The 23,079-nt window shown below is 42.2% G+C and overlaps 1 protein-coding gene across 2 annotated transcripts in view; it reads left to right on the forward strand.

Annotated features, from left to right (window-relative positions):
• Positions 1–6,459: 6,459 nt before the first annotated feature.
• The window catches only part of PPFIBP1 (PPFIA binding protein 1), a 174,241-nt gene continuing 157,621 nt past the window's right edge, over positions 6,460–23,079 (forward strand). The window contains exons 1-2 of one of the 2 annotated variants that reach the window (XM_042946140.1): positions 6,460–6,620; positions 19,952–20,031. The gene's annotated coding sequence lies outside the window, so the exon portion shown is untranslated. The remainder of the gene's footprint in view (positions 6,621–19,951; positions 20,032–23,079) is intronic. The other variant, XM_042946141.1, reaches the window with a different exon arrangement.

Here is a 23,079-nt window from a genome sequence, read left to right on the forward strand (position 1 = left end):
GCACACACATTCAATGTCTGGAGACAGAATCTGATGGGGCCACTTAGTGACTAGTTAGTAGGGAACTCTGATGAGTTCCCATGCTTGTGTCTGCTCCAGGCTATTGGCAAGTTTACACTTGACTGTCTTTGATTCAGGTGGGAATCTGTGGTCCAATCAGCACTGTTCAAGGGTTTCAGGAGGTTGACTGAGAATTGTGTGTGTAAAGAACCACTGTGGAACTGTGTCAGAAGGAAGCTGTGGGGGTGGCAGCATCCAGGGGTTTGTGGCTCCATTTCAGTGCTCTTTCTTTAGCATTATTGTCATTCCATTTATAGATGGGATTTATAGATGTCATTCCATTTATAGATGATGAGGTCATTTACGTCTTATGTCAAGTGTCAAAAATGTCAAGTGATCCTACGTGCTTTATTTAATTGTACCAAAGAAGAGGTGCTATTTCTTACACTTCTTTTTATTCAGGAATGGGTGATGATCTTTTTCAGAAACAGCATCTTGCAATGTGGAAGGTAGTTCTATGGCTATTACACTATAATTAATTGAGAAGTCAAGCAATATAGGGTCACATGGAAATTATATACGGAGAGATAAGAGAAACAAGGTTCAAAGCACTTAAAAGACATATACTAAAGTGATGGTTGAGACACTTTCTCCTTGTTCCCTTAATACCCTGGCTAGTTTAACAAACCACAGTACTAATTATCTTGTAATTCACAGGCTACCCAGTCAGCTTCCTTCAAGTGAAAAGGCCTTTCTGGAGATAGAAACTGGAGGAGACAGAGAGAGCAGGAGAGAAACTCATTTTTATAGGATTTGGGAGATAAGATGCTCTAACCTAAAGATTTGCTAATCAGCAACTTGTTTCAACTTGCCATGTCCCTTTAATGAGAGCATTTATTTAAACCAGCTGACCCATCCTCATTTTACATCTATTTTGACTAAAACTCATTCCTCTTAATCCTCTTAGAGGTTTCTGGATTGAAATCTAACATGCCATTTAAAATGTAAATTCTCCTGAAGTAGAAGAATTCTAGTTAAAGATTAGGAGAGACAAAATAAGGCAACAGTAAATTAATGATTGTCCAGGTAAAAAGGTGAATGGCGTAGAAATTAATGGATTAGTCTGAGGGCTGGGAATCCTGCATGGTGCTCATCCAGAGAAGAGGGTACACTACAATGTCAAACTGGGTAAATTGTGATTAGTAGTGAGCCATGATATATTATTTAAAAAATGAGCCTCACTAAATATTGTGGGAGGTGATTATCAAAGGGGGGGAGTTACTGGTTATGTATAATGCTCTGTTGTTAAGTGAAAATGTTCCCGGGACCTCTGCAAAGGTTTGTGCACGGTGCATGTTGGTAGGAAGGAATGGCAAGGACTTGTCACCCCTGGAAAGGCCTGGCAGCCCCGGGGAGGGTCTGGCCTGCTTGGGAAGAATGTTATGCTGACCATCTGCATGGAATGGAAAATAAGAATTGCTGCTGTGTACTGAAAGGGCTGACTTGCCATCTTGCTGGCCTCTCACAGAGTGTAGGAACCAGACATGCTTTTTAGGAAATTCAATTAGGTATGTTTGTAAATGGGATTAACTGTTTAAGGGAATTTAATTTGTTTAGTTTAACCATTAATTGAACATTAATCAAAGATCATGAAAAGCAATAGTCTCTATTTTTAATTAAGATTGTTTTCCATTTAAATATAGAATAATAAAATGGGTAATTGAATGTAACTGCGCTTTTGGAGTTGTCTGGCAGGTAACCAGAGAATAACGTGTGTGTTCTGGGTTGCAAGGAAAGAGTGATTAAAATCAGACCCTGCTTGAAGCGAGATACTGGTCCTATTTCTAACCTGTCTCCATGGGCAGGAAGGGAATAGCGAGGAGGGTTGGATTCATAAACGATGATATGGTGATAGCTGAATAGTGGCTTAGTGTCCAGCTAAAGGATATTAAAATGGTGTCTGGGTTATCACCAATGCCATGCTTAGAATCAGACAGAATAAGCCACAATTTCCTTTAGAAGGAATTCTAAATCTAAGCGTGTTTCATTTGAATTTGGGTCCATGATTTATACCATGTGTCCTACTCACTCTGTGGTTAGCAGTGGGACTGGGACAAGAACAGTCTGAGGCACCCACATCTTTTAAGACAACGCTAGCAGAGTTCTTTCTGAACTTCTAAAGACCTAGCTCAGGAGGTTAGGAGTTTTGAGCAAAAGTCAGCATTCATTCATTTGTTCATTCAGTGACTTTCTATTGAATATCTATAGGATGAAGCATGACTTTATATTCCGTAACGAACATAAAGATAAAACAAACTGGCATCCGGCCCTCAGGAATTTATAGTCAGTGAGGGACATAAGCCATGTATAAAAATAACAGTACAATTGTTTTGTGGCATAAGAAAGAGGAAAATATGTTTACGGTGTCTTATTATGTGTCAGGCAATGTCCTCTGTCACCTTGCACATGACATCTTATCAAATCCCCACACTAACGCTGTGCAGTAGCATTTACTAGAAAGGGACAAAAACCATCCTTAACTGAGAAAGAAATATTTTTCGGGAATATGGGTGCAAAGCCATTCAGTTTGCACAGCGAATATGAATATGAAGAAGAGTGGATGATTGAGCGCAGAAAGGTAAGTTGGAGGCCAGGATGTAAGGGCCTTTGGATGCCCAAAGAGAGTTTGGGCTTTGTACCCTGGTAAAGGGAGACATTCAAGTGTTTTGAAAGGAGTCAAGAATGATCAGGACCGTGCTTTAGAGAAGCAGCAGCTGGAAGCCCGTACAGACCAGAACAGGCACATGACGTGTCCTGGATGAGTCAGGTGAACTCCCGGTCTCTGCATCCAAACAAAGTGGGGGATGTGTCCTTGTGCCTGCACGGGCTTGGGGAAGGGGGAACAAAGATTCCACCCGTTCCCTGTTATTCTGGAGGGCAGAACTGAAAAAGGGTAGATTGTGGACAAGCAATGCTTTAGATGTATAAAGAAAATAGGACTTGCAGTCAGAGACCTTGCTTTCAGTCCCAGTTCTGGGTATTCGGGAACAATTCATTTATATAACCTTACTGAGCCTTTGATTCCTTATGCGAAAGGGGGCTAATAACATGCACCTTAATGAGCAGTTATGAGGGTTAAATGAGACACAGGACCAAGGTCTTTGGAGGGGAAAGTCAAAAAAGGAGGATCTGCTTGCTAGAAGAAAGATCTTGAGTGGGCCTCTCTCCTAGTTTGTATGTTCCTCATTGCCAGGTAAATCCAAGCAGGGCCTTTCAAGGCTACTTGTGAGGAATGCTGTAGAAGGGGTTCTTCCAGCCAATTGGTGCATTAAATGACCTTTACAGTCCATTTCAAGTTCTATTTTTGTTACTCCCTGCAGGTTTCTCCCACTTTCAAAGTATTCCTCTCCCTACCCGTCTCCCATAGTGTTAGCATCTGGCACAATTTATAGGTATTAAAGGTAAGGCTAACCATAGGAATAACTAGGCAGGAAATAGATATCTAGACCTGCAGAGCTCATTAGTGTTGAAACCACAGGAGTTGTAGATGGACTTTTCCATGAAGCCAGCTAGAATCCAGGATAATGGGTAAAGTCTGGGTATCTGTTCCTCATGCATCCTCTTTCACTTGCTACATTGCTGTTATCTTTTGGGGCTTCTCCAAGATACCCAGAGGCCAGTGCTATACATATGTCTTTTTTTTTTTTTTTTTTTTTTTTTTTTTTTTTTTTTTTTTTTTTTTTTTGGTAAATGAAGCATTATGGTGAAGCCTAAATGTAGATAGAACAGAGAGAGGAGGGGTGCAGGGAGAAGGAGGCTGAACTTGCCCATTGGTTCCTTCTTTACCCACTCTGGAACCCTTGGTTTGAACACTACTGTTCCAGCCTGGGCCTGTTTTCAGCTTTCCTCTTGACTGTTTTGTTTTCTGGACTCTGATGGCAGCTGTTATCACTCCAGCTGCAGAGGGGATGGGAGGCGACTTCCTGTTATTCCATCCAGCCATCCCTATGGGGGTGGGACATTCCCTCCCCCATCTGCTGCTGGTTGTAGCATGTGAGCCGGGATGCAGCCATCCTAGGACTGGGGCTGGAAGAATGACTGGTAGCCACCCAGCCACTGTTGGAAAGCATTTGGGGAACAAAGCAGGCAACAGGCACCACCGACAAGTGTGTCCCTGACTGAGGGGGCAGGGATAGTTATGATTTCCGGCTGTGAGATTATTGGTGGTTTGGGTGCATTAAGGAATGGATGGGGGTTAGGAGCGATACGATGATCCATTTTTCTGTAGTCCCATATTTTTGAGTCTTTGAATAACGTGTAAGGAATACAAAGAGGATTAAGCATGGAGCTTGCTTAATCCTGTGGGAAGATAAGGAAATACATAAAACTGGACGTAATTACCCATATGTTTATATCTCTGTACAATCTCAATAACCCTTACAATAACCTTTGATGTATTATCAGCCCCATTGTATAAAGGTGGTGACCAAGGTTTCTGATGGATGTCTCAGTGCCTTGCCCAGTTACACAGTAAGTAAGTGCCAGAACTGCGCAACGGACCCCCAGCCCTTTTCCCATTCACTGTAGCACACAATGAGGACTAGGACTTTAGTTAGGTTTTGAGGAAAGGGCAAAAGTTAACACAAAGAAGAGCTGGTATTCCAGGTAGGCCAGAAGGTAAGAATCAAGCAGCGATCTGTGAGTAGACCAGCTGGAATATAGCAGAGGGTTTCCCAAGAGTGAAATGGGAGATAAGATGGGAAAGGTAAATAGAGGCCAGGTTAGGGAGAGTTTTGAATGGCTAGCTAAGAATTGTAGGGAAAGGGGGTCTGATTTAGAGGAGAAGATGTTAATGGCAAAAGCAAACAGTGTTTTAGAAAACTCATTTGGTGGTGATGGATGCATAGAAAGACTTAGAGCTGGGGAAAAATGAAGTCAGAAATACGCTATGAGGTTGGAATACTATAGGTCTGACAAACAGTACAATGGTATAATGGAAAGTGGACCTGTGACAGAAGTCTGGGTCTGTGGATTTTTTCAGCATTAGAGTGTCTGAATGAGTGTCTGTTGTGGGCAATCACTACTATAAAGGGAGAAAATGGTTTGGGAGTCAAATGGCTCTTGGTTTCAAGCCCAGTTCTGGATGTTCTGGAGTAATTTACTTCTATATAATCTTGCTGAGCATTTGATTCCTTATGTTAAGGTGGGGCTAATGACACTTTGCAGATTGGTTATGAGGATTAAATGAGGCACAGTGTTTGACTATGTGCATCTATCTACAATTTTTGGCAGAATAATGAAATGTAGGAGATGTTGTCATCAATCAAAAAGCAAACAATACAAACCAACAGAAAGCCAATACTTAATTCATTGTACTTCCAGAAGATAATGGATACTATGCTATCTATATCTCATACAAATAGAGCCACAGTTCACCATTCAGTTCTGTCTTGGATCAGATATTAGGCAAACTGAAAGAACCATGTCCCGAGAATCATTCTGTTCTGGTAGCCAAGGGGATTATACAGCACGATATCCGTCAAGGGTAAATGTTAGTTAATTCTTAATTGATAGCTCAGCCACTGCAATTGGCTCCATTCAATAGTAATTATTCTCATGCGGCTTGTTGAACTCAATTGTGAGATTCCCCTCCTCCCCTCCCTTTTCAGTAATGCATGAAAGCAACAGCCTTAAGGTACTTAAAAAGGTAAATAGTAATTTTTCTTACTTCAGAGATTCATTTTTTTGTGTGTGTCCGAAGCTCGTGTGGTGTGATTTTCACCGCTAAAAGCAAAAGCAGCAGCACATGGCTGATAACGCCACCGGATAACAATTCAGAGCTGGGTCGCGCGGTTTTCTCGTCCAAACCTTTCCGGAGCGTTTGAAGTTCTAAATTCCCCATCTAAGGGAACACCCAGCAGTCCCAAGATGAAAGGGAAGAACAGTGAGCTGCCGTTTTCCTTTATTTGCATGACTTAAAGCTAGCCATTTTCTGCTCCACGCGCTGCGGGACTCGTACTTGCCCGTGACACAGAGGCAATTGTTTTTCCTTAAAAAGGGGGCTGGCGTGGGTTAGTTTCGTTTCCGATCTGGGACGTGGTAAATACCCCAGGGGAAGTTTAAAACACGATCCGCAAGGTTCTAGCCCATACCATTTACCCCCTTTTCTTAGAGATAGCAGCAAAGGCAGCATTTTTTTTTTTTTTTTTTCCCCACCACCACCCACTCCCAGCCGTGGTCTAGCTCAGCGAGGAATGTATAAAATTAGTTGACTCCTCTGAGTGACGGTCTCCGGGCCCAATGAACGGGCGCCCGGGCGCGGCCGACCCCACCCCCTTGCGAACTCTCTTTGGCTAATTCCCGCAGGGAGGGAGGAGAGAAGGCGAGTGGGAGGTGGGAGGGGGAGGTACCTGGAACTGGGAGTGATGTCAGCTCCTAGCTCTGTGCCTGCCCGGATTCCTGACATGGTGTAGGGCCGAGAGGGTGGGGAAGGCGGGAGCGGGACTGGAAAGGGTTCGGGCTGGGAGCCTGCGGCGGGGCCACCGTGCTGGGGCTTTGAACTCGGACGGAAGGTGAACCAGAACTTTTGGAACTGGCGCCGGCGGCTCTCCACCCCCCAGGTAAGGGCGTTTGGCTCCTCTCACAGACCGGAGGGAAGTGGCACCGTTGTGCGGTTGCAGCTGGGTGTTGCAGCCGCTCCTCCTCTTCCCCGGGTCGATTTCCTTTCCAACTCACTCCTGTTTCCCAGGGGGAACGGGAACTTTTCTGGGGGTGGAGTGGAGTGGGGGGCTTAACTCCTAGGGCTCCCAACTAGCTTAAATGTGAAAAATACCTACAGGATGGACATGTAAGGTATTGTCTGTGTCCTTAGACCCCCCACACCCTAGTCTCCCAGTAATACTTGAGAACCCCAGTTAGAGAAGTGTGTGTGTATGGGGGGTTGTATTTAAATGTGTGACAAAAAGTTTATGACATTTCGACCCCAAAATTGTGCTTTTTGAGAGAGAACGAAAGTTTTGTGTATTTTTTAGTTTCCTTGTGGCCTGTTACATGTTGACCTAAATGAAAGAATATCATTGTTATTCTTAATATTCTTATGTATCAACATAAAAAATCCCTTTATTGAGTCCAGTCAGGACAGGATGTGAGAAATTCACTTGGGGTGTATTAATTATGAGCTGTGGGAAAACTCGTCTCTTGGGGGCACACTTCTAAAACTCCCATCTCCTTTCACTCTGACATATTAACCGAGAATCCCTTTCATTGCCAACTTTCTGATCTGGAGGGGTTAGGAAGGCTGCTGAGGATCTTGAGATCTGTTTTTTATGGCTGCTTGAGAAAAGGATGAGGGCTGGTAGTTGCGTTTTCAAGGATCATTTTTACAGAAGAGTTTGAACAGGGAAATAGTGTGGAAGGCGTGACAAACTCTTAATTATAGGAGCGTGGATTTTTCAACATGTGGGACCAAAACAAATCCTTTCAGTAAGAAGTGCAGAGAGCAATAGAGGAAGAACTCAATTTAGTGTCCCAATTTAGGAAAAGCAATTGGCCGTTGGGAGGAAAAGGTATTTTGAGAAGTGGCAATAGAGAATTCTAATTTTTGTTTATTTCCTGTTTGAAACCCTTTTTCCTGCTTGGAGATCTTGTCTGTGCCCAGGTAGCTAATTGGCTGTGATTGGCTTTCTGGGAAGAGAATTCCATAAACTGTTTGAGAACCTCACTTATCAGTGCTTAAGTCTCTTTCTTTTGGGGGGGGAAAAAACCCCCCACAACAACCATATGGGCTGAGACCTCTGAGTCCAGTTTCCCTTTTCATTCACCACTGTTCCTCAGCAGCGAGGATCCTTCTGTTGCCAGGTCAGGTGTGAACTTCATTGTGAGTGAAAAACTGCATCCCAGGTGCCTTGAATGAAAGGGCATTTCCAGGAGGCGAGGAAAGAAAGAAGCTGAATTAATTTAGTAAATCCAAGTAGAGAAATAGGGAACACAGGACTTCATAGATGGGGTTCTCCATCTTTCTAGCCAGATGACAGTCAGGTTTCAGAGCTAGAAAGAAGTGGTTTGTTTTGCTTTTGTTTCTAAAACACCTGGATCTGTGTTATTCTTAGTTCTTGAAAAAATTAGTACAGGGTGGGTCAGGAGCAGGCTTTTTGCAAAGGGAAGGCGTGTTTTACTGAAAAGGTCAGAACATTTTAATTTTGGTTTGTGTTTTGGGGCTAAGAAATAGCAATTGCTTAGTGGCTCTGAGATAGTGGTGAATAAGTCTTTTCTATATATGTTCTATAGGAAGTACATAAAACATACTGTATTTTCCACTGTACTTTTTCAGCAGGAAGGAGGAGGTAATGCAGAATTCCTGTGGACTAATGTGAGCTCACTGGAGCCTTGGTTGATAGTGTTTGTAATAACCAGTCCAGTAAGGAGTATCTTTACGATGTTGTCCTGATGTGCCAAATTCAGATTTATGTTTTCTTTCCAAGAAGCAGGTCCTGGCTTCGGGACTTGAATATGCCAGCACTTTAAATTTCATTCACAGTTTGAGTAATAACACTAATTTTGTGTACTTAGTTTTAACCAATATTTGTTTCTCTTTCTCTGTGTTTATAAGGTGTATGTAGTATAGTAAAATACAGTACTTTCAAAGGACAAAATTTGAAAGATATTTGAGTTACTGAGAAGGGTAGGATCAGGTTTTGGTTAAATTCTCTTCAACCAGCATCTATCATAATTCCGATAGCTGCTTAAAAAAAAAAAAAAAGGATAATCTGGCCTTTGTGGACAAATGTTAACTTGAAATGCAGGGCGCAATGTAGTTCCAGATCAATAGTGCCTAATTTCAAGGGCATCATTGAAACAAGTTTTTTTGGAAACAAGTTCAGTGAGGGAGAGTTTAACTGCTTATGTATGTAGTCTTTTTGTCACTCACTGTCCCAGCATGAGATAAATCAGAACAAGGTCACTTTTTCACTGTTACTGACTAGCTGACTCCTTTTAAAAAAAAAAAAAAAAAAAAAAAATTTTTTTTAATGTTTTATTTATTTTTGAGAGACAGTGTGAGCAGGGGAGGAGCAGAGAGAGAAGGAGACACCATCCGAAGCAGGCTCCAGGCTCTGAGCTGTCAGAACATAGCTCGAAGCGGGGCTCGAACTCATGAACCGTGAGATCATGACCTGAGCTGAAGCTAGCCGCTCAACTGACTGAGCCACCCAGGCCCCCCTAGCTGACTCCTTTTTAAAACATAATTTCCAAAAATAGGAAATATTTGTATTTTTATAGTCAATTTAGATTCCTTTGGTAATTTGTTACATTAAAATTAACTTTTTCAGTTTTTCATCTCCCATTTAAAAATGTTCCTAATTCCCAAATAGCACATTATTCAAACTGTTAACCTGAAAGAGACCTCATTAATCTGATTCTGTCTTTTCAAAGATATTATTACATGTTTCTGACCTGATTTGAATTACCTTTTCAAAACATTGAGTGAATGAGCAAATTAATGACTATTCATTCACATTAGGGCGTGTATCTCGATTCTTTTTTAAATACTGCTTCAAGGTGGAGCCGTAGGCAAGAGATATTGCATAATGATGCCCTTTTTATTCCCAGAGATTTCCCTAGAAAGCCCTATTAGTTCTGAAATTAAGAAGAAAAATAGTCACAGTTGAGCAGCCAATTGTGAAATATTTCAGGGAGCTAGGATTTATTATTATTTTTTAACCATGGTTGAACAGATGGGTGTAAGTATGAGAGGCAAAGCTGTTAAGATCAGTGACACTGGGTGTTGTTTGGGGATAAATGGAACAAAGTGTCTTCTGGCCAGCAATTCCCTTCAACGAAAGGTTGATAATTTCACTGTTAAATCAGTCATCAAATTGTCCAAAAATGGACACTATCCAAAAACTGCTCTGGGCTTGTGTGGTTGCATTTGTTTCTTAAACTCATCACAGTGCACGTCAGAACCTTCTTCCTAGTCCAAAAGCCTACAGCTTCAGCCATGTATATTACAACCACAAAGACTGATGCTTTAGTAATTGGAGGTAATGGCCTAAAACAACTTAACTGAACCTACCCACCCTACAAAAAAAAACAAAGACTCTTCTATTTTGCACTGTTTATTTTAAATATAGTCATTGATGTCAGTTTGGTGTAAGTTGATAATGTTTCAAAAGGCCAAGTGGTGAGGATTACTTTTGCTTCAGTACTTTTTTCCATTTTGAAGGATCTAAAACACCAAACAACTGGATTTTAGATTAAAAAATGGGCCCGTCTGGAAGTTTTAAGTTTGCACACTTGTTAGGCACTTTTGTAGGGGAGAGGAGGATCTGGGTGAAATGTGTACCAGTCTGGACCCGTTGAAGAGCTTCTAGTTCTGAGATGTGGGTTTGGACTCCGAGTGGTCCCGATAGGTGTGTTGTCACAGTTTGTGACTGGACTTTGGTTATGTGTCTCCCTAGAACTTGCTGTGACTCACATTTTGACTGGCCCACATGCAAATCCTAGTTTTTTTTGGCAAATGTAATGCGTTCAGAATAGAAAGATCATTTGGTGGTTTCTGTACAGTGGTGTACCTAAAAATGTCCATGACTGAAGAAATTGTACAAACTCGAATTGCATTCAGTATCACTCATTCTGGCAAAGGCTCATGTCTCAAATATGAATCCTGGAGGAGGAAGATCAAATCCTGTCATGTCCGGGGCTGGCTGTGGGTTTTATGGACACCCTCTGAACTCCAGAGTAAGTCTAGTTGTTTTCACCTCTACTTTAATTTAGGGAAATCAAGCATTTGACATAAAAAAACAGACGCAAGTTTGAGAGAGCAGGTGTGCTGATCCCTTGTGTGTGTTTGTTAACAAGGGCAAACTTAATTTTACCTGGTAAGAGAGAGTAAAGATGCTGTTTTCATTGCCAAGCCCATTCACATGTGGCTCAGTTCTTTAGGCAAGCAAGGTGGTTCTTGGGAAGAAGTAGGTAGGGCCATTGGGAAGTGCATTAATTCTTTCGTGCTATGAATGTAAAACTCTACTGTATCACTAAATATGCTTACATTATTTTGTCTCTCTGTATGTAGGATCTAGCTCACAGGATCTAGTCCCTTTTTTGCTGGCCCTTTATCACCTTTCTCACTATAGCGTTTTGCACAAATGTCATCTTGCTACTACCGGGTTTTATCAGGTTTTTGTGAGGAAAGTTTATTGAGTTTGCTTTCTTTACGAGAAAGTGAAACTGAGGCGAAAAGTCTATGGCCCACTTTCTTAATATAACTTGTTGTGGCCACAGTTGCATAAATGATGTTTCTGCAACCATTATCTTTCTCTAAAGATGCTGCTGCTTATAACAACACATCGTAGAGAGTTTTATTTTGTTTGAATCGGAATTTGCACACGCTCTATTTCTTCTTATGAATGATAGAAAAGTCTGAGCCTGTAGGTTCCCATCTGTATTGACTCTGGGAAGTGAGTGAGTGGAAGCAAGGGAAGCGGCGAGGACTCAGGAGAGACTCTGGTTGAACCTGTGAGTTGGTCAGGATGATTTGTGTGAAGTCACCTGGGTCTCCGTGTTTTTCCTCTGGATCAGCTGCTTTGGATGCTTTCGCGTTCTTCCAGCCCCCACTCCCGGCAGTTTGTGACTTTGCACAAACTTCTCAGACAGCTTCTCAGACAGCTTCTCAGCACGGAGTTAAGGTTCTTTCATTGCTTTTTTCTCTCCAGAATACCTGATTCTCTAGCGTGACTTGTGCTCTATCTACATCACCCTCTGGGGCAGACACAGCTAGATGCCAACCAGAATCCTTCCTACCCACCTCTAACCTACAGCTAAACTCATTTTGTTTAATTTACCACCATAAAAAAAAAACCCAAAAAACAAAAACTTAATTTTTCCCTTGTAGGATGTCTAAGTGCTAGTAGTCGTGGCCAATGAGACGGAAGTAGGTGGGTAGGGCTCCCCACCACATTCAAAGCTCTTACAAGGGGATGGCCTCTGTGAGTTTGCCTTTTGCTCTTTGTACGTTTTTCTCCCTGGAACACAAAGGCTATTTTCTAAGTGGAGAAACCATCTTGTGACCACAGACTAGTAGCTTAAGGGTTAAGTAGGCTGAGAAGCTGATGGCATTTTGGAACTGCTGTACCAGACTGTGTCTGCCCATTTCTTGACTTTTTGTGAGAAGAATAAAATCTCTATTTGGTTAGACCACAGAAATTGGTTCTCTTACTTGTAGCCAAATGTAATCCTGAGTCTAAATTTTAAAAAGTCATAGTTCGTCTTTTCTCTACGAATTGAAAGGCAGCATTCTGTATGACCAAAGAGGGGTCAGACTGGAGCAAATTGACCCTCAGCTTCAATCCTGGCTTTGCTATTTATTACAATTATTTTAAAATTTTTTCTTAATGTTTATTTTTGAGAGAGAGAGAGACAGAAAGAGTGTGAACGGGCGAGGGGCAGAGAGAGAGGGAGACAGAGAATCTGAAGCAGGTTCCAGGCACTGGAACCTGTCAGCATTCCAGCTGTCAGCATTGAGCCCGATGCAAGGCTCGAACTCACAAACTGTGAGATCATGACCTGAGCTGAAGTCAGACGCTTACTGACTGAGCCACCCAGGTGCCCTACTATTTATTACATTCTAATATTGGCAAGTAACTTCCCTGAGTCTCAGTTCTTCCATCTTTAGCATGGTGGTACTGATATTTGTCTCACAGAATTTTTAGAAATAATTGAGAAATAATGAGAAATTATTAATAGAATTAATAGTGGCACATTTGGCATATACATTTTTAACAAATGGTGGCAGCCGCTGCTGAGGGAGAGTGTAATGGGGAGCCTGAAGAGGCAAGAAATTCAACTTCGAGTAGGTTCTCAGTAAACACAGATCGAAGTACTGAATGGGCCGTTAGCTTTACACCTGCAGCCACTGAACTCTTCGTGCTCACCGTTCGTTCCAGCGCCCATCTCTTATCCTCAGTGCCACCTGCCTACACCAGAATATTTGGAGCTTTTCTGTGTCCCAACATGGGGTGAAAAGGCAGAGGATGTCCTTATGAGAAATTTATTAGTTATAGCCTAGGTCATCAATGAAAGGTGTTTGGCTCCAGAGTCAGACAGATGTAGATTAAAAGCCCATGTCCTTGGGGTGCCTGGGTGGCGCAGTCGGTTAAGCGTCCGACTTCAGCCAGGTCACGATCTCGCGGTCCGTGAGTTCGAGCCCCGCATCAGGCTCTGGGCTGATGGCTCGGAGCCTGGAGCCTGTTTCCGATTCTGTGTCTCCCTCTCTCTCTGCCCCTCCCCCGTTCATGCTCTGTCTCTCTCTGTCCCAAAAATAAATTAGAACAAAACAAAACAAAAACGTTGAAAAGCCCATGTCCTTACTGGCTGTGTGATTTTTGTCTCCTGTGAAATGGGAATAACTGGGTGGTTGTGAGGATGAAATAGGGTATTACGTGTGTGTAAGCAATTCTTGGCCTTGGTGTGAGGTCCTCTTGAAGATGTAAGGACAAAACATGGCCTTTATCCTTGGGAATATTCACGTATAGGAGATGGGGGCAGAAAGGAGAAGGCCCTCCTTACACATAACCATAATACAAAACCGATTTAGAATACTATTTAGCTGTTAAAATGGTTGAAAAAAAATATGTTGACTAGATGTCTATTGTATATTAAGAAAAACAACCAAGCACACATGTATAGTTTATATTTGTCAATGCATGAAAAATTGTTAAATTAGGAGGTAATTTATGGGATGTCGATTAGCATGGCAGGGAAGATGAAAGGGGTTTTAATTTTTTTTTAAAGCATACTGTTTATTTTACAACACACATTACTCTTGAGATATAGGAAGTATTAAAGTTTAAAAAATTGATTCATTAGGCCTTTTGGAGGTAGGTATGGGAAGAGTGTGCTGTCTATGAGTTGCATGAGTCACTCAAATGAAAGGTTGGGTTTGGTGGGGTCCTGCTAGAGGAGGTGGGATTTGAATGGTCCCTGAAGGAGGAGTAGGAGATTTTGAGGCGGTAGAAGGGGGAGATGAGCCCACTGGGGTTTGGAGCAAAGGTAGAATGTAGTGAGATGAATTTTAGAGAAAGGTAAGATCCAGAGATCAATATTAAGAGAGGTAAGATATAATGGAGTCAGCCCTTAGAGGGTTTTTAAGAGAGTGACAAGGTTATGCTTTAAAATGAGATTCTTTTACAGGTGGGGAGAATTATGAGAATTATGTTATAAAGGTGACTTTGGAAATAGTATGTTGAATGTGACTAGAATATAAGTGGTGAGGGGTGGGGAGAAGGGCAGAACACCTTCAGTCAAGAAAGGCATACAAGTGAAAGTTGAATTTTAATGGAAAATAGGATGAATTAAGAATTGGACACCTGGAATTTGAGATTCCATCATGACCCACAATAACCTATCTCTGTCTTCTCATTATATAAATGGGTAAAGTAACAGTACCTGTCTCATTAGGTTTTTGGAATGACAGCAGCAAGAGTAATAATAGCTCCTACTTACACAGGGCAAGCACTGTTCTAAGTACCTTAAATATTTTAACTTCGATTTAATCCCTACATCAGCCCTAAGAACAGACACTGTTATTCCTACATTACAGATGAGGAGCCTGAGGCACAGAGAGGCTAGATGAATTTCCCTAGATTGTTTGTGTTGGACTCTGTGTTAAATGCAGGTAGGTACAGTCTCTAGGGTCAGAATCTTCAACCACTTCATGTTATTGCCTCTGGCTTATTTCTGGACTTGGCATTGTCAGAAGCCATTAAGAACTGTTGATGTATCTACACAAAGGTGTTAAGAATTTGAAATTTAGGTTTGGAGTTTAGGCAGAATCCTAGATTGATGAATCGTTTCCATGGAGCTGTTACACAACAATTAAAGGTAGATGAACTCACTACAGAAGATGATGTAGAATAAAAAGGGAAGCAAGTACAGAACCTTCAGGGAACTCTTCTTTTTTACACTTTATGTATATTTAATTTATTCTTTTTTATAGTCCAATATTTTTAAATGACTAGAAAATATGGGACAAGGAACCATGACAGGATATGGTATGCTGAAGTTTATTTGAGTCTAGTGTTGATAAATTATTTCTAGGCCATGGAAGTTTTTAATATCAAGAAAAGATGTCCTCTGTTAATGGATAAATAATGAGTACAGTTCATCTTGCATTTGATTTATTTTTGGAAATCCTAGAGGGATGCCAATAATCTGCTGAAGCACAACAAACCATAAAATACTTCAGAAAGAAATAAAAAGGCAAAATTAAAAATTTAGTTATTTGCTATTTGTTAGGCTGTGTACAATATGTCAAATGTTCCCAATTTTATTTTATTTTTTATTTAAATTTTTAAATGAAAGATGACATACAGCGTTCTATCATTTTCAGGTGCATGACATAATGATTCGACAATTCTGTACATTCTGCAGTGCTCACCACACTAGATGTAGATACCACCTGTCACCATACAGTGTTATTGCAACGTTATTGACCATGTTCCCTCTGCTACACTTCTAATCTCTGTGACTTATTTATTTTGTTTTTTAAAAATTTTTTTTTTTAACGTTTATTTATTTTGGGGACAGAGAGAGACAGAGCATGAATGGGGGAGGGGCAGAGAGAGAGGGAGACACAGAATCGGAAGCAGGCTCCAGGTTCTGAGCTGTCAGCACAGAGCCCGATATGGGGCTCGAACTCATGAACTGTGAGACCATGACCTGAAGCGAAGTCAGATGCTCAACCGACTGGGCCACCCAGGCACACCTCTAATACATGTTAATTTGGTAATCGAGCAGTGTCTTGCCCTATGAGTCGTATGTGATGCCAAGTGTCACATGATCACAGCTGAGCCAATGGTTCTTGAAATTCACTCTTATATACTAGTGCTTTGGATTACAAGCATGTTTCCAGAACGATTTATGCTGTGAACCAAGGTTTTACTATATTTTCATTAGCGCAGTAGAGATGGAATCCAGAGTGCAAAAACCTGGCTATTACAAGGGAGGAGATGAGCTGCAGGTGGCCCATTAGCCCAGCCTTTCAAGGAATCGGACAAGGAGAAGCATGCTGCGACAGCTTGGTTTGAGGCAGGCACAGGTACAGGGGGTAGTGTGAAAGCAGCAAAAGCAAGGGGGGGAATGAGTACAAAGTCTAGGGGAGGGGGCCACAGATGGATTAAAAATCAGGGGGGCGAATGCCTGGTTAGCCTTGAACTCCATAAGAACTTTCTTCAGATAGGATGGAAGAAAGGATGGGGGAAACAGAAAAAAATGTGATTGGAAGAGATAAGAGTTGAGTAAGTTCACCGCAGGCAGTCTGCATTTTTTCAGTGTAATAGGAATCAGTGAAAGGAAATTCATAGACAGGCGATTTAGGCTCCTGAGAGGCTGGCTCTTGGGGATTATTGGTGCAGAGGAAAAATTTGAAAGAATGACCGAAGTCTCTCATCTAAACAATACAAGCTGACACATTTGTCGGGATGTGTCTCCAGGCAGGAAAGTAATTTATTGAAGTGGAAAGTGGTGGCTACAAAAAGAAGAGGAGAATGAAATGAGACAAAGGAAAACTTGACTGTATTTGAAGGAGCAATTTTTAGACCACCAGACTTCATCGTTCACAGAACCGCTTCCCTGGGGAAACCCAAGTGCTCCGAGTGGTGAGAAACAGCCTGAGTTTGGTCAAAACTGACCCGCCAAAGCATGGCAAAATACCCTGTAGAAGGTGTCTGCGTTGGATGCTGCTCGTGGTTAAGGTCTTCTGTAGTCTTTGGTTTACGGATGGATTTTAGAGTGATCTTTAGTCGGAAACAATGCTGAGTTGTAGTATCTCAGCAGATTTGTTGTAATGACCTGAGGGGGTGGGGGGAAAGGACTAAAGGGATTCGGTAATTAGGAGCATGGAACTAATGGAGCACGCCCATCAGTCCAGCCATGGGTATTTCTGGGTTTGCTCTGAAGGATATCAGGAGGAACTTACCCAGGTGTGTGTAGCATTTTAGATAGGCATGGTGTTCCTGAGTTCAATGGTTCTCAGTGGGGCTGGCCACATAATTTTTGGAGCCCTGTATAAAATGAAAATGTGTGGCCCCTCGTTCAAAAAGCAGGGGGAAAAATCCATGTTAAAGGTACTAACATGAAAAGCTTTTCCTTTTCTTCTATACCTTCTTGACGTGTTCTCGTGCTTGCTATTTAATAGCATTCTAAGTGAAGGAAAATTAAAAATTTAAATTATTAGCATGTTTTTACTTCTCATATGGTGCAGCCAGTGTTAAGTGTAAATATAAGAGTATTTGAAGGGCGCCTGGGTAGCTCAGTTCGTTAAGCATCTGACTTCGGCTCAGATTTCATGGCTTGTGAGTTGGAGCCCTGCGTCGGGCTCTGTGCTGATAGCTCAGAGCCTGGAGTCTGCTTTGAATTCTGTGTCTCTGTCTCTGCCCCTCTGCTGCTTGCACTTTGTCTGTCTGTCTCTCAGAAACAAATAAACATTAACAAAAAGAATTTAAAAACATTTGACACATCTGCAGAATTACTGAAATCACACACTTCATATTTTGTAATTTGTACATGCACATGTGTATTATTCTTCCCAGAACGTGGAAACACTGTTCAAAACTAACTCACTGCTTCTTTTTTTCTTTTAAGTTTATTTATTTATTTTGAGAGAGAGAGAATCACAAACAACCTCTGTGCTCTCAGCACGGAGCCGGACGTGAGGCTTGAACTGGATCTCGATCTAATAAATTATGTGATCATGACCTGAGAGGAAACCAAGAGTTGGATGCTTAACCCACGCGCCCCTTATCTCACTACTTTTTTATTTCACTTCTTGATACATGCATTCTGTCAGGCTTTGTCTCACAGAAGGAAGGGGCTGGCTTGAAGGAAGGACTGAAAGGAAGAAGAACCATGGGTTGCCCTATCTCTCCTTTTCCTTCTGTGCTATTATTTTCGGCGTACATGGTTGGCTAATAGTGGGAAGTAATAAGAGTAAGAGGATATGATAGGATTCTTTGGTTGTTTGTATTTCTTAGAAAGACATTGCTTTGTTTCTGTGTGCAGAGCAAGTTGTGGTTTCTTTGAATGGAAAGCACAGCTTCTGGGAGCTGTCAGCATTCACCTGCCTGCTCATTTGGTTACACTGGTAACACAGCTACCTTGACCTAGTCTTGCTAATATCCCATGCATCATGAATCTACAGAAATTCATGCCTGCTCATTTGGTTACACTGGTAACACAGCTACCTTGACCTAGTCTTGCTAATATCCCATGCATCATGAATCTACAGAAATTCTGTGCTCTTGAGGTATTGCAAACACGGTGTAAAAATGGCAGCCACACATATTACATGGGATCTCCTCTGCTCACACATTGCCCCTTCAGACCTCCCTTATAAAACACAAGTTCAGAGTTAAACTAAGAATCTCAACGGGCGCCTGGGTGGCTTAGACAGTTAAGATTCTGACTTTGGCTTGGGTCATGATCTCATAGTTGGTGAGTTTGAGCCCTACATCGGGCTCTGTGCTGACAGCTCAGAGCCTGGAGCCTGCTTCAGATTCTGTGTCTCCTTCTCTCTCTGCCCCACCCCCACTTGCACTTGGTCTCTCCATCTCTCAAAAATGAATACGTGTTAAAGAAAAAAAAAAGAATCTCAAGATGACGACAGCAGAGCATTAAACCAAGTGTGGACCCTTTATGAGCATAGGGTCCTGTGTAACTACACAGGTCACAAGTTCATGAGGACGGCTCTGTTCTCAGAAGTCAAAGAGCACACTCTTAAGCCTGTATGCCTCTGGTCTTAAAGATTCACTCACCTTCATTATCAAAGTTGCAATGGGTCAGGTTTGTGTCTGGTAGTCTAGGGACCCTCGCCTTGCCATCATCTCTGGTATTTTTGCCTTTCATACATTTTTGAATCACTCTCCATTGCTTCTGCCATTGCCTTGGTTTACATCCCTATCAGCTCTGAAGTAGACCCTGGGTGTCTAAATGGGATATCTCTCCCTGTTGGATGAGGGATTGTGTGGAAGCTGGTGGTGTGGGCAGTGAAAGAATTCACCTGAGGCAGAACAAAAGCAGCTTGTCTGATGGGCCTGTCTGTATTCATCCAGGTGGTCGCTGGGGGCCCTTCCTACATTCCATTGCTGAAGCCTGTTTGCCTAAAAGTGGCCTCTACAAACCCTGCAGCTCGTTTGTAGATGTACAACAAAACCCTGTATTGTACATCTCCTTGCCAGACAGATCTTCAAAATAAACCTTTGGTTTGAGGCCACCCTGCCAGCCCCAAAGCTTTACTTGACCTCCCGTGGGCTTGGCAAGAGTTTTTAATGGCAAGACTGGTGGTCCTTCAGTTGAGACTGAACGGAGACAGGTTTCGTTTGACCTACACAGTATTTAAAGAAATTGAAGCCAGTACTTCAAGTTTGGGAGATTTCACCTAATTGAAATGCAGATTTTAAAAGCAGGCAATCTGGCTGCTCTGGGCTCTTGTTTCCTTATGTTGGGCTGATGCCCTTAGAGAACAGGAGGACCTGTGGATTTGGGAAGGAAGACGTTTGGATTTACTTTTAGGGCAGATTGACTCATTATTCTGGCAAAATCATCACTTTCCCTTAATGCAGATTTAAAACAAGCATCTGTCTGTTGTTCTCAGGGAAAGCTGATCTTTTAGTGTGAGAAATTAAGTTCTCCACCTTCGTAATGGAAGTTGAATGTATGCTTTGCAGCAGCCCTTGGTTACTTATTTAGGAGAAATGTTTCTTCGGTGTCACCTGGTCAGCGTCCCCACTGGTCACCTTGTGACCTCGTCTGGTCTTGACCTCTTTCTCCAAGCTTGTCTTCCCCTGTCCTGCTGTGCTGAGACCCGGCCTGCCCCTCTGGAGAGCTTTAAGCCCAGCCCCACCTTTTCTGCTTCGCTTGTTGCTCTGCTCTTTGCTTGAACCTTTCCTTGTCTTTCCTCTAGGCCCAACTGAGGCAGTTCAGGAAACTCTTGTTGCCGAGAGCCTGCGTGAAAACTCAGCCCTCAAACTCTGCTGGAAGCAGGTAATTAAAATTTTGGATTTTTAAATGCTCGAGCACCACGTGGGTAGTACATTCAGATTGTTTTTGAGGGTCCATTCCGGCCCGATGATTTTGAAACGCTCTAATTCGTCCAGTGCCTGTGCCTATTTATTGCCAGTATCTAGTTGGTTTTTGAAATTGTGCTTTGGGGAAGGAGCTTTATTCGCACTGTCTCAAGTGAATTAGGAAGACAGCACATCTCCCTTTGACAGATGAGGAAACGGTTTTCTCCAAAACCGACGCTCTAAAGAGCTTATCCTTGCCTTATGTCTTATTTCTTCAGATGGGTTGTATACTTGTCGAAGGCTGTGACTGGGCCTTTGTTGCCAGGCTGTGTCTGTTACTGTCAATACATGTTTCCATGACAAGAGAAATGGTTTACTCAGCCAGTATGCACCAAGGCGTAGACAAGGCTCCATGGGGGTGATGCAAAGGATATCAAGTAGGAAAGATGGGTGGGCAGCAGTTATACTAGAAGGTATGCCTCCGACCTGTGCACAAATACAAGTATAGAGTTTTGGATCTTGGGCTTTGAAGTTAGATGGGCCTAGCTGTGTCTGTTTCCTCATTTGTAAAATGGGGGCAATAATAAAGGAACAAATAGCTTATCATTTGTTCCGCTGGTTTTCAGCTGCGGTGATTTCACCCCGTAGGAGTCAGGAAACATTTCTCATGTTACAGCTGGGGATGGAGGGAGGACTGATGTCCAGTGACTAGTGTCCAGGGATGACACTGAACACCCTTCAATGCAAGGGACGTAACCAGAAATTACCGGCTCGAACTGACAGCTGGTGCTGAAGGTGAGAAACCCTGCCTTGTGGGTTTGTGAGGGTGAAGCCAGACCATGCATGCCATCTCAAAGATTGTAAAATCAAGCCTTGAGGAGGGTGAATCCCAAAAGGCTCCGTGTCAGCGGCATCTGTGATCCTTGCCAAGGAAAACCCTTGTTCTAAGGATTTCATGCTCTCCTGTTTAGAAGACTCAACTGGAGAATGTTTGTGTTACGCTGTGTGCTAACATGAGCTGGCTGCACGTATCGGAGCTGTGAAAACAATTGTTAATTTTTAGGGTGTTCCTGGTAAACTTCCTGCTTGCTTAACTAGTTTGTTCTATGATAATTTTGGTGTGTGGGTTTAAGTCCTCTCTCTGATGGAAAATATTCTGGTTAATGAATTTCCAAAATATGTTTTGGCAAGTGGGATGTGAAAAGTCCTTGTTTTCACATCAACAAGCCTCATGTTTTTCTAGTCCTAGATTTAAAACAAGGCCACCCTTCCCCCTGTTGACTGTCTTACCTGCCCACTGCACAGTGTTTGGGTATTGGTGGGAGTGGTTTGGAGGGTTGTTGGATTTCCATCAATTGTTTGTTGTGGATTTGCAGGGGAGATGGTTACTTAAATCTTTTGTAACTTCAAAAGTAATAATGCACCTTATGGACGATTTTAGTAGCATAGAACAACCATAAAGACACAGTTAGGGGCGCCTGGGTGGCGCAGTCGGTTAAGCGTCCGACTTCAGCCAGGTCACGATCTCGCGGTCCGTGAGTTCGAGCCCCGCGTCGGGCTCTGGGCTGATGGCTCGGAGCCTGGAGCCTGTTTCCGATTCTGTGTCTCCCTCTCTCTCTGCCCCTCCCCCGTTCATGCTCTGTCTCTCTCTGTCCCAAAAATAAATAAAAAAAAAAAAAACAAAAAAAAAAAAAAAAAAAAACGTTGAAAAAAAAAGACACAGTTAAAAAAAAAAAAAAAGTCTTCAGTAATCCTACCACACAAAGGTACAACTGTAGTTGCTGTGTTTCTTTACTTTTTTTTATTTGTATTTTTCCCCATATTTGAAATATTTTGAGTATGTGATTTGTGTCCCCCCTTTATTTTATTTAACATTGTTTTATTTGCCCTTCCCCACCCTACAAAAATAACTGTAAATATTATTTCTTTTTTTAAAACATTTTTTTATGTTGGTTTATTTTTGAGAGAGAGACAGAGTGGGAGCAGGGGAGGGGCAGAGAGAGAGAGAGGGAGACACAGAATCTGAAGCAGGTTCCAGGCTCTGAGCTGTCAGCACAGAGTCCGATGCAGGGTTTGAATTCACGAACCATGAGATCATGACCTGAGCCGAAGTCGGACGCTTAACCGACTGAGCCACCCAGGCACCCCTGTAAATAGTATCTCTAAAGACTGTAAAGTATCCTATGTAGGGATGTTTCTTGATTTATTTAATCCCATTGAGGAGGCTGTTTTCAATATTTGATGAGCGTCTTTATGCAGTCAGCATTTTCTGTATAGATCATTTTTATCTTTTTTTAATGTTTATTTTATTTTATTTTATTTTTTTTTAATGTTTATTTATTTTTGAGACAGAGAGAGACAGAGCATGAACAGGAGAGGGGCAGAGAGAGAGGGAGACACAGAATCGGAAACAGGCTCCAGGCTCTGAGCTGTCAGCACAGAGCCTGACGCGGGGCTTGAACTCACGGACCGCGAGATCGTGACCTGAGCCGAAGTCGGCCGCTTAACCGACTGAGCCACCCAGGCGCCCCTTTAATGTTTATTTTTGAGAGAGCAGCTAGAGTGCAAGAGAGAGATAGGAAGGGAGGGAGACAGAGGATCCAAAGCAAGCGCTCAGTGCCGAGCCTGATGAGGGGCTGGAACTCATGAACTGTGAGATTAAGACCTGAGCCGAAGTCGGATGTTTAACTGACTGAGCCACCCTAGTGCCCCCAGATCCTTTTTATCTTTGTCATAGATGACCAGAAGTAGAACCAAAGGATGTGCATGCATATGAGTATCTTGGTTGATATTGCTATTGGTTGCCAATAAAGTTTGTACTAAGTTTTGCTGCCATTAGCAGAATGATTTCTCATTTTAATAATATTTGGCAATTTTCTAGGAGAAAAGGCTTTTGTTTTTCTTTTCTTTTTTATTTGATATTAATGAGATCCAACATGTTTATATGACTGTTGACTGTATTTCCTGTTAAAACTTCATGAACTTTACCTGCTTATTATTTATTATTGGGAATTAGTATCTTTCT

This window comes from Panthera leo, chromosome B4, assembly GCF_018350215.1.
Source record: "Panthera leo isolate Ple1 chromosome B4, P.leo_Ple1_pat1.1, whole genome shotgun sequence".
In the NCBI taxonomy this organism is placed as follows: domain Eukaryota; kingdom Metazoa; phylum Chordata; class Mammalia; order Carnivora; family Felidae; genus Panthera; species Panthera leo.